The 8,883-nt window shown below is 46.8% G+C and overlaps 1 long non-coding RNA gene across 1 annotated transcript; it reads right to left on the bottom strand.

Annotated features, from left to right (window-relative positions):
* Positions 1 to 3,026: 3,026 nt before the first annotated feature.
* LOC142769068 (uncharacterized) lies at positions 3,027 to 5,063 on the bottom strand. The gene is made up of 2 exons (XR_012885634.1): positions 4,085 to 5,063; positions 3,027 to 3,563 (listed from the first exon to the last, which is right to left on the bottom strand). It is a non-coding gene; the product is annotated as an uncharacterized LOC142769068 (long non-coding RNA).
* Positions 5,064 to 8,883: the final 3,820 nt, after the last annotated feature.

Here is an 8,883-nt window from a genome sequence, read left to right as displayed (position 1 = left end):
ATAACCAAAGAAAGTTCCCGCGAGCTGGTTGGTTCCGGAAAACGACAGCCCGACTACGCGCCCACGACGTGTACTGCTTCACATTCTAGACTTCGTCTCCGTGTGTTGCACTCCACTAACCACGAGAGGGGTATTTCAGTGAAGTACACGAAGTTTTCGGCAACACTCTTGGCGGTGATACTAACGGCTTCGAGCGAGGCGAATACTTCGATCGGAATGTGGCGCACCACGTGGCCATGTACCAACAGTGCGCTGGTAAATGAAGATGAAATGTACCGGACGAAGTTCATTGAAAGATTGCGATCTGTCGGGACCGTTGCGGCACCTGGTGGAGCAGATCTGAACCACTCGTTCTTTTCTGCGTGGCCTCCGAGCTGAGTTCGAAGCGTAGTCAACGCAAGCAGCGCACCAGTGTACGCGAAGGCTACTATACCAGACACATCAATGACTGCGGTAACCTCTTTGATTCAAGGATTTCGCGCTGAAAGCGATTACTGCTAAAGCGAGCGAAGTCTTCCTTGTCCCGTCAGTGCGCATGCGTGAGACAAATGGACAAAGCCAAAAAAGTGTTCCTGTAGGATCTGTGCAATTCCTCGCAAACCGCCGAGTTCCATTGGCGTTCCGCGGGGAGAAGGCTACAAAGGAGAAAAACCGAAAGCACCCGCTTCGGGGTAGAACGTTTTCCTCCTTGGAAATAAGAGGATACCCAAAGATGGCCTTCTGGAACTCGGTCCTAAGAGCTGCGTCCACCCAAGGCTTGATAAAACTGAGTTGGTCAGTCTTGCCGGACAAGCCTTTGGGAGAACTGGGGCTGATGAAACGGAGAGCTGCATCCAACAAGGAGTCAAGTGTCTGCCCAAGGAACCCGCGAGAGAAGAAACTTCAGGAATTTGGCATGTCGTGTCTGCTCCTAAAAAAAGCGGACATCAATTTACTCCAGTCTGACGTGGAAGGAGGATTCGCCCTAGTTCTCGAACCACTGTACGAAGAAAAGGTTGCAGCGGCTCTATCAGGGAACTTCAGAGAACTGCGGAAAGTAGCTCCGGCAAAAGAAAACGAGAAGCCGTGAGGCTGTATGAAACAGCGAGGGACTCATTAAGTTGGCCCTATCCGGGAGGACGTGCAAAAGTGCCAGCCTCTCTGTCTCCTTCACAACCAAGACCAACAAGGAGTTGTGTCTGTTTTGGAGTATGACTCTTGGCAGAAACTTGTCGGACGACATCTGCCAATGCCTTGACCATTGAAGATACGTTCCTCGTAAAACATCCCTAGGACGTTTTAGATTTTCTAGGGGATGAGTGCCCTCAAAGTGCTTGTGCGTTTTCGGTAGACGTTAAAGAGTTATTTTATTCCCTACTTCAGGACATTTTGTGCGAGGAGGTGAAGTCTGCATCCAATGCTGTGGTGAGAATAATTTTTTGTAGACTTTGTGGAACTAACGTAGATAGCTTTCTTGAACTTCTGAACTTTTATTCGCAGTCGACGTTCATCACAAGAAACGACAAATGATACACTCAAATACAGGGCGTGCGCATTGGGTCATGTTTAGCTCCAGTACTCAGTGGTATTTTATTAGCTCGTTATGACAAACGCATACAGCGAGGCTTGTCGAGACAAATAACGTTAAGGTATTTCTCTACGCTAATGATTTATTAGTCATTTATAGTGCGGAACAGTGTGACACACGGCAGGACGCCGATGAGAGTTGAGCATTATTTCTGATAACGAGACTACTCTGCATGTAGACGGCGGAGTTCCCCTAGAATAACAAACTTAGATTTTTAGACCTAGAGCTTATGCTTCCGCCAGAACCAGAAAGCCCTGATACATTTTAGTTGAGCGCACTCCAAGCTTGTTGAGCGAGTAATTGCGAAAGCACGCGAGATGGCATCGGTGTCAAGGTACTGTCATCACCAGGTTGAGAGCAGCTTCGGCAGCCATATTAACGTAAGAAAGCAGGCTTTCCTTGTCAATTGCTCTCAGGCACAGAAGAGTCGCTTCTGAATTAAACGAAGCTGGGAAAGATTATGAAGTACACAATTCAGGAACAGCCAAACCCGAAAGTTTCTGCCATACTTTATATGCACAAACGTTCACACTGCCTAAAAAGAATTCCTTGGAAAAAAAATTAGGGTGAAGGTTGTTTTCACAGCTAGAACCATCCAGGCTTTCTATAAAAAATTATGAAAAACGAAGGATCTTCAGGTATAGGGTATTATAAGAAGCTTGCAAATATGTTCGTAGAATGTATTGTAGGTGTTGTATATCGATTTGTTGTGTTGTGGCCGATACTACATCGGTCAGATGGAGCGCTGCATGGCTGAACTATCTCCGTAAGGAGTACGCGGATCTCAAGCGTGGATCAGTGGGCAGCCACCTGGATAATGACTGTGCCCATTGTTAGTGGACCCGGAGGCTTGATTAATGCGAAGTAATGACAAGAATGACAAGAGCGCACGGGAAATGAAGCGTTTTTTATTCGCAAGGCGGTAACCGAGTGTGCAAGTGCCCCATTCGGACAATGAGTACAAGTATCTTGTCAGTTAAAACGTATCTGCAAGATTCGTATAATAAGATGTTCTAGCTCATGCGCCATCAGTTTTCCGTTTTTGTGGGTCATCTTCTCGCCCTCTTGGCTTTATATATACGGCCGCCATCTGTGCGATAAAGTGGTTGCGTGTGTGCGCTTTGTCCCATGTGACTTCTTCCTGAAACGTTCTGCGCACCAAGAAAGTATATTTCCTTCAAAAGAAAATTTGTGGCGTTCCACTGTTTGCAAGGCCCACTGTTTCCGTCATGTGATGTTTCGGCTGTCCTGCTAGAACAGATGCAACTTCGTAGACCTTGTGCTGTCACCCGAGCTAGGAAAATGCGAAGCGTCGTGAAACTTGTTGAGGAATGACACGCATGCTCAAGGGGGGGGGGGGGAGTTGATGGCGTATGTTGAAGAGTAGAAATATCAACAATGCTTCAATTTGGTTGGCCACAAGAGACAGTTGCGAAGCAAATATACCAAAAAGCATGGGTGCATATAAAAGTTCCTTTATTCGACTGCATGGTCGATACCAGGATGTGTCAGCTTGCATAAGACCCAACATGTTTCATAAAACACGAAGTGCGAAGTCTCTCATCGCCTTCGTCACAGTTATGAAGGAACATGTAGGTGAAGAGCATTAAGCCATTTCGTCGAGGCCTCGTCACTCAGCTAAGATTAAGATGATGTTCCACTACGCAGGTGACAACAGATGGTGAACGGATAGGATGATGCTCTCTTCCAGGTGGTGCTCATACACACAAAAGGGGCGCTCGAAGAGGAACGCGGCAAGGAATTTAATGTATGAAGCTAAAAGGAAAGTAGAAATTTTTGGTTAAAAATGAAACATTGAGTAAAATAATGTTCAACACAGCTGTCACTACAACTTTAACAGGTGTGGTACTTATCAAGATTTTCGTTGCTGCAGTCTCCGATGGGGATGCGTGGTTATTTGTAAATCGTCAAGTGGCTTCCGCAAACTGCACAGTTCATGAAAAATTTTGGTCCGTCAAATGACATCGTCTTGGTGCTGGAAAGAGAGACAACCAATGAAGAATTGTTTCACAAACGAAATAGTTATTCACGGTGGATAACGCAATAAACCGGCTACGGCAGTTATGAATCCAAGCAAATCGCTACTGGTGATCGACGTTACCGAAATTAGCTGTGTTAAATTCAAGCCTCTCGGGCTTGCAAACATCGCTGTGTGTCCCCACGTTAATGGCCGTGGAACCACGTTACCAGTGATGTTACTAGCAACGATTGTTCAATGAGCATTACGTTCAATTAAGCGGAAGTGTATGAATCAAGGAAACCGCATCACATAATTTTTCGTGCTTGATAATTATACGCTAAATTCAGGATTGTCCAAGGAACGCTACATCAATAACGGTATAATTAAAATGAGCGTGTTCAGCCTCATCTACGCAGTTACTATTCACGAAAGCAGACCTGTTTGTGACGTTGGCTACAGAGATCACGGGCTTAAATTCTCTCGGCAGAGCAACTACGCCATACATAGAAAGAGAATAGCCCGCAAAAATGACTTACGGTATAAAGTCGGTGGCCGAAAAGGAGGGACAGTTAACCGCGTTGCCCATTGACGGCATGGGAGGGAGTCGGCGGCTGCATCACGAAAACAATTGGAGGACGCCAGCATACAGCGACCTCAGGTCTCGATAAACGCCGCAACGGTAGCTTCGTGGCGGATTTCCCAGCGTCTGTCGGAGGACGGTTTCGAGTAACGGCGAATGTATGTCGGGAGTTTCGTGTATGGCTACGCAGGGCTTTGTGTACCAGTCGACGAACAAGTAAGGCCTGAAGTCCCTGCCTCTCTCTTCTTCGGGGACGAGCAGGCAGGTGCAACAGACGTTTTCCGTCGCCTTCGCAAACACGCCGTAGACGCGTCTCTGCCGCATTTTTTTCAGGATGTCACCGACGATATCAGTGGGGTCCTCCCTACGGTCAGCGCGATAGAGAACCCAGGACCCTATGACGCCAAGGCCGGCCATGCAGGTGAATAGGTGGGCTGCGCAGTCCCGACGGTCGCGCAGAGCGGCTATGGATTCCAGATGGGCGCGAACCGTGCTGACTGCTTCTGGTACAGACTTGTCGGCGAGCTTCGGAAGGTCGGTGAAGCCGTCGTTGTCTAAGCATCGCAGTTCGTGTTGCGGCACTCTCGAAAGTTGTGAGCACAGCACTTCCACGTACGCCATGGCTGCCAGTGACCCTGAAGGCGCCTATGGAAGCTGAATGTTGCGTGGAGTGTCGGTCTATGGCTAGAGGGAAACCTCGGTGTACTTGCTGTTGTGACGGAAGCGTCGGTCGTATCTCCTACGCGCGGCGAAGATGCGACCTGGAAGGGTGAAGTGAAGCAGCTTGCGTTCACCTCCCGCTAGTCGGATGTCGAGCCTGAGGTTAAAAAGCTTCCCGGCCGATGGGGCGTTTGAACATACTTTTTTTTTCAGGAGTGCGGTGACAGGCTCCGCTTCGTTCGAGCGTTGGCGGCGGATTGCAATGCAATGCCTCGCCGCAAGGACTTTACTGCACGTGCTTACTCGGCCGCTGGTCACGTGTCTGATAATGGATTTAGCTGGAAGGGGCGTCATTCTGATTTTAAAAATATACAAGTAGCTGTACATCCACGCGCTTAATGTCTGTGATATAATGTCCGAGAGGTGTTTATAAACCAGGATCTTTGATATCTTAATGCGAATCAATTCTTAGCGAACTTCGGCGAGTTTGACCCTATCTGTCTATCTATCTATTCAGCTGCCTAAGACTTTTAGCTCTTCTGGCTGTTTCTATAACGGGATATATACAACGTTTGGTATGGCATAACATGACTGTATGACGGGCATAACTGACTAGTCATATCATTAAAATCATGGCATGTATGTCATGAATGTCGGGGTTTACATGTCATGGTCTTGCTGTTCCTGTGGCCATTTCGTCTACTAGTAATATCGCAAAACTGGTATGGCACGACATGACTGCATGACGAACATAATTTACAGACCTTCACGTGGAAATCATCGCATGCGTGTCATGTAAGAACATGACAGCGTGCCACGCTCATGATGCGCTCACGGTGTTTTCGGTAGCTTCACATACACGAAATTTGCTATTACGTGACGTGCATGGACGACAAAGGTAAACGACACGTCCAAACATGATAATCAGGACATGCCTGTTACGTAAAACATAACGACATGCTACGTTCATAGCGCGTTGGCGGCTGCATTTCCGATGGAGGCAGAAATGTTGTAGGCCCGTGTGCTCAGATTTGGGTGCACGTTAAAGAACCCCAGGTGGTCAAAATTTCCGGAGTCCTCCACTATGGCGTCTCTCATAATCATATGGTGGTTTTGGGACGTTAAACCCCACATATCAATCAATTACGTTCATAGCGCGGTCGCGGCTGTTTCGCTAGCTTCACACATGCCAAATTCGGTATTACGTGGCGTGAATTGACGGGGAAGGTAAATGGAACGTCCAAACAAGATAATCATGACATGCGTGTCATGTAAAACATCACTGCATGCTACACTCATAGCGTGCTCGTGGCCGTTTCGCCAGCTTAAGATATACCAAATTTGACATTGCGTGACGTGAATGAACGACGAACAAAAATGCCAGGCGTGAAGATGATAATCATGACGCGGAAGTCATATACGGCATCATTCACCTCCATCTCGTAACGTTGTGCTGATTTTAAAGTGACATATCAACCTTCCTCATTCGTACTTCGCATATCATTGATTTCCAGTGCATGTGGTTGGTCGTTCCTGGGAGTTCTGGCACAAACCACCATGGGGCGATCTGCCAATTTTCATAACTTTGTTTTTCATTTCTACTGTTTCTTTTTTTTTCTTTATTGGCTGCTTCATTTCTACTGTTTCGTATATATGTGGTGCCTACTCCCGCTAGTCGGATGTCGCATATATGAGGCGTAACATGTCCCATATATGAAGCGTATATGAGGCGTTCGATTATCAATCAAATCGACAGCTTTTTGTTTTTCATTCTAGCAAGTTCGAGTGATTGAATGATTTTTTAGAAAGACCCATCATTTGCATAACCACTTCATGTAGCCCCGCCACGGTGGCCTAGTGGCTAAGGTACTCGGCTGCTGACCCGCAGGTCGCGGGTTCGCATCCCGGCTGCGGCGGCTGCATTTTCGATGGAGGCGGAAATGTTGTAGGTCCGTGTGCTCAGATTTGGGTGCACGTTAAAGAACCCCAGGTGGTCGAAATTTCCAGAGCCCTCCACTACGGCGTCTCTCATAATCATATGGTGGTTTCGGGACGTTAAATCCCACATATCAGTCAATCAATCAATCAATCAATTCATGGTGTCGTCTTCGACTGCGCGCATTCGCAACTCATTTGAATTTTCCAGAGGCATATAAACGTCTGCATATCACATTGAAGACAGTGCAGCAAATGCTACGCGAATGATACGTATTCACAAAAAGCGAGTACAAGGCACCACAAACGACGGATGAATCCTTACGAATCAGATCAGTATTGAATAATAGAAATTTGCGGCGTATCTGCGTGACACACTGCAAATGTCTTTCGTTGGCCTTTTTTTTTTCGAGCATAACGTCGCATTTTCAGCGCAGCCTAAGAAGTGCTAGGGTCTTTAAAATTACGTGTCTGTGTATTGTCTTAAATGGAACACATCACCTTATACGCACGTATTGATGTTACGCCTCAGATATGCGTAATATTCGCTATATTTGATCGGCAATGTTCGCAAGTATGAACGCAGCCACCAGTGCAAGATAGATGGGCGTTCAGCAAGCGCTTTAGCTTTGGCCGTATGGTTGAATCGTTTCGTGAGACAGAAAAGCGGTCCAAAAGTTCTGATTTCACGTATCCCAAAATAACACTATCGTCTTTAATATTATTTGGAGTTTAACGTCCCAAAATCGTGATATGATTATGAGAGATGCCGTTAGGGGAGGGCTCTGGAAATTTCGACCATAACTTTCTTTAAAACGAGCACTGACATTGCACAGTACTCGGGCCTCTGCAATTTCGGCCCCACCGAAATGCAACCGCCACGATCGGGATCCAATCCACGGTGACCTTTGCTTCCGCAGCTGAGTACCCTAACGACGGAGCCACCGTGGTAGGCAGAAGAGTATTCAAGCATTTTCCTATGCAATGAGACATCGTATGTTTAGTGTATGGAAAGGACAGTGGGCTTGTTATTTCCTTCACATCACGATTAGGGCAACCATATGTTGTCCGTTCTCGGCTGAGACATTAGGCCATGTCAAACGGAAGACTCCTGTTTTTTTTTTGCATGTACACAATGCAAAATATATGAAATCGTCGCAGGCAGTGTCATGTACATGTACGGTGCAACTTTGCTCAGCATTTCTATTGCAGCTTTTGAAGAATCGAAGGAGGTGCAACCGCAACCAGTTCTAGCTTGCCACTGCATCGGCGCATGCAGTGACAATTCTGGCGGTGTCCTGTTGACACATCTTGTTCCCTGATTGCGGGTTTCTTGTCACCACTTCATCTAACTTCAGTTCTGCCCGATGCTGGAAAAGAGAAAAACAGTAAAAAAATGCGTTTTGAACAGCCAATTGTATTAAAGCGTGAAACTTAAAGAGACTCATTTTTAGTTGCGCATAATGATTGCTGAATGACATTTATAGGATTTCAAGAGCTCTGCAGAAAGTTGGCCGGCTTGCATGAAAATACAGTAATTTCCGTTAATTACACCCCTGTTAATCAGAAAAACTGGATAACCAGGACCTCTTTTGGGGTTCTGACCAGAGTACATATTCTTCGATGGCATCAAACTCCCGCTAATTTGTTATCGTTTGACAAATTTCGCCGATTCGGAGATATATCAGAAAACGTATAGCATCGCAACTGTCACTGCGCAATGGAGCGAAAACGGCGTTCGAGAACGACCGAAACGGCTGCGTTGCTTCAAAAGTCATCGTCGCCATCTGCAATCTTGCCGCAATCGTATTGTTGGTAAACACCTTTGATTTTATATTTCCCCCGGCGCACGCGGACTGCATGGCCATTATCTGTGATCAAGTAGGCAGTGACCAGTGAAAACTGCGACAAGCAGCAGCTTCGCATCCTTTCGAAAGTTTGTAGCCTCCATCCATCATTGAGCCTCGCTTTACATCAGCACCAGATGTGGCGTTCAGCAGTTTCGTTTCGACTGCGAACGAAGACCACGAGCGTTTCTCCAGGTTTCAGCAGCAGCTACGATCGTGTTATTCGCGACCGTGGATGCAGCTTCCAACTATAGCTTCGTTTCTACTTCAGACGATGCGCGTACAATCTCGCAAAACTGAAACATGGGGGAAG

The sequence above is a fragment of the Rhipicephalus microplus genome, chromosome 8 (assembly GCF_043290135.1).
Source record: "Rhipicephalus microplus isolate Deutch F79 chromosome 8, USDA_Rmic, whole genome shotgun sequence".
Taxonomy (NCBI): Eukaryota; Metazoa; Arthropoda; class Arachnida; order Ixodida; family Ixodidae; genus Rhipicephalus; species Rhipicephalus microplus.
Note: the sequence above shows the minus strand (reverse complement) of the source record. Positions and strands in the feature narration are given on the sequence as shown.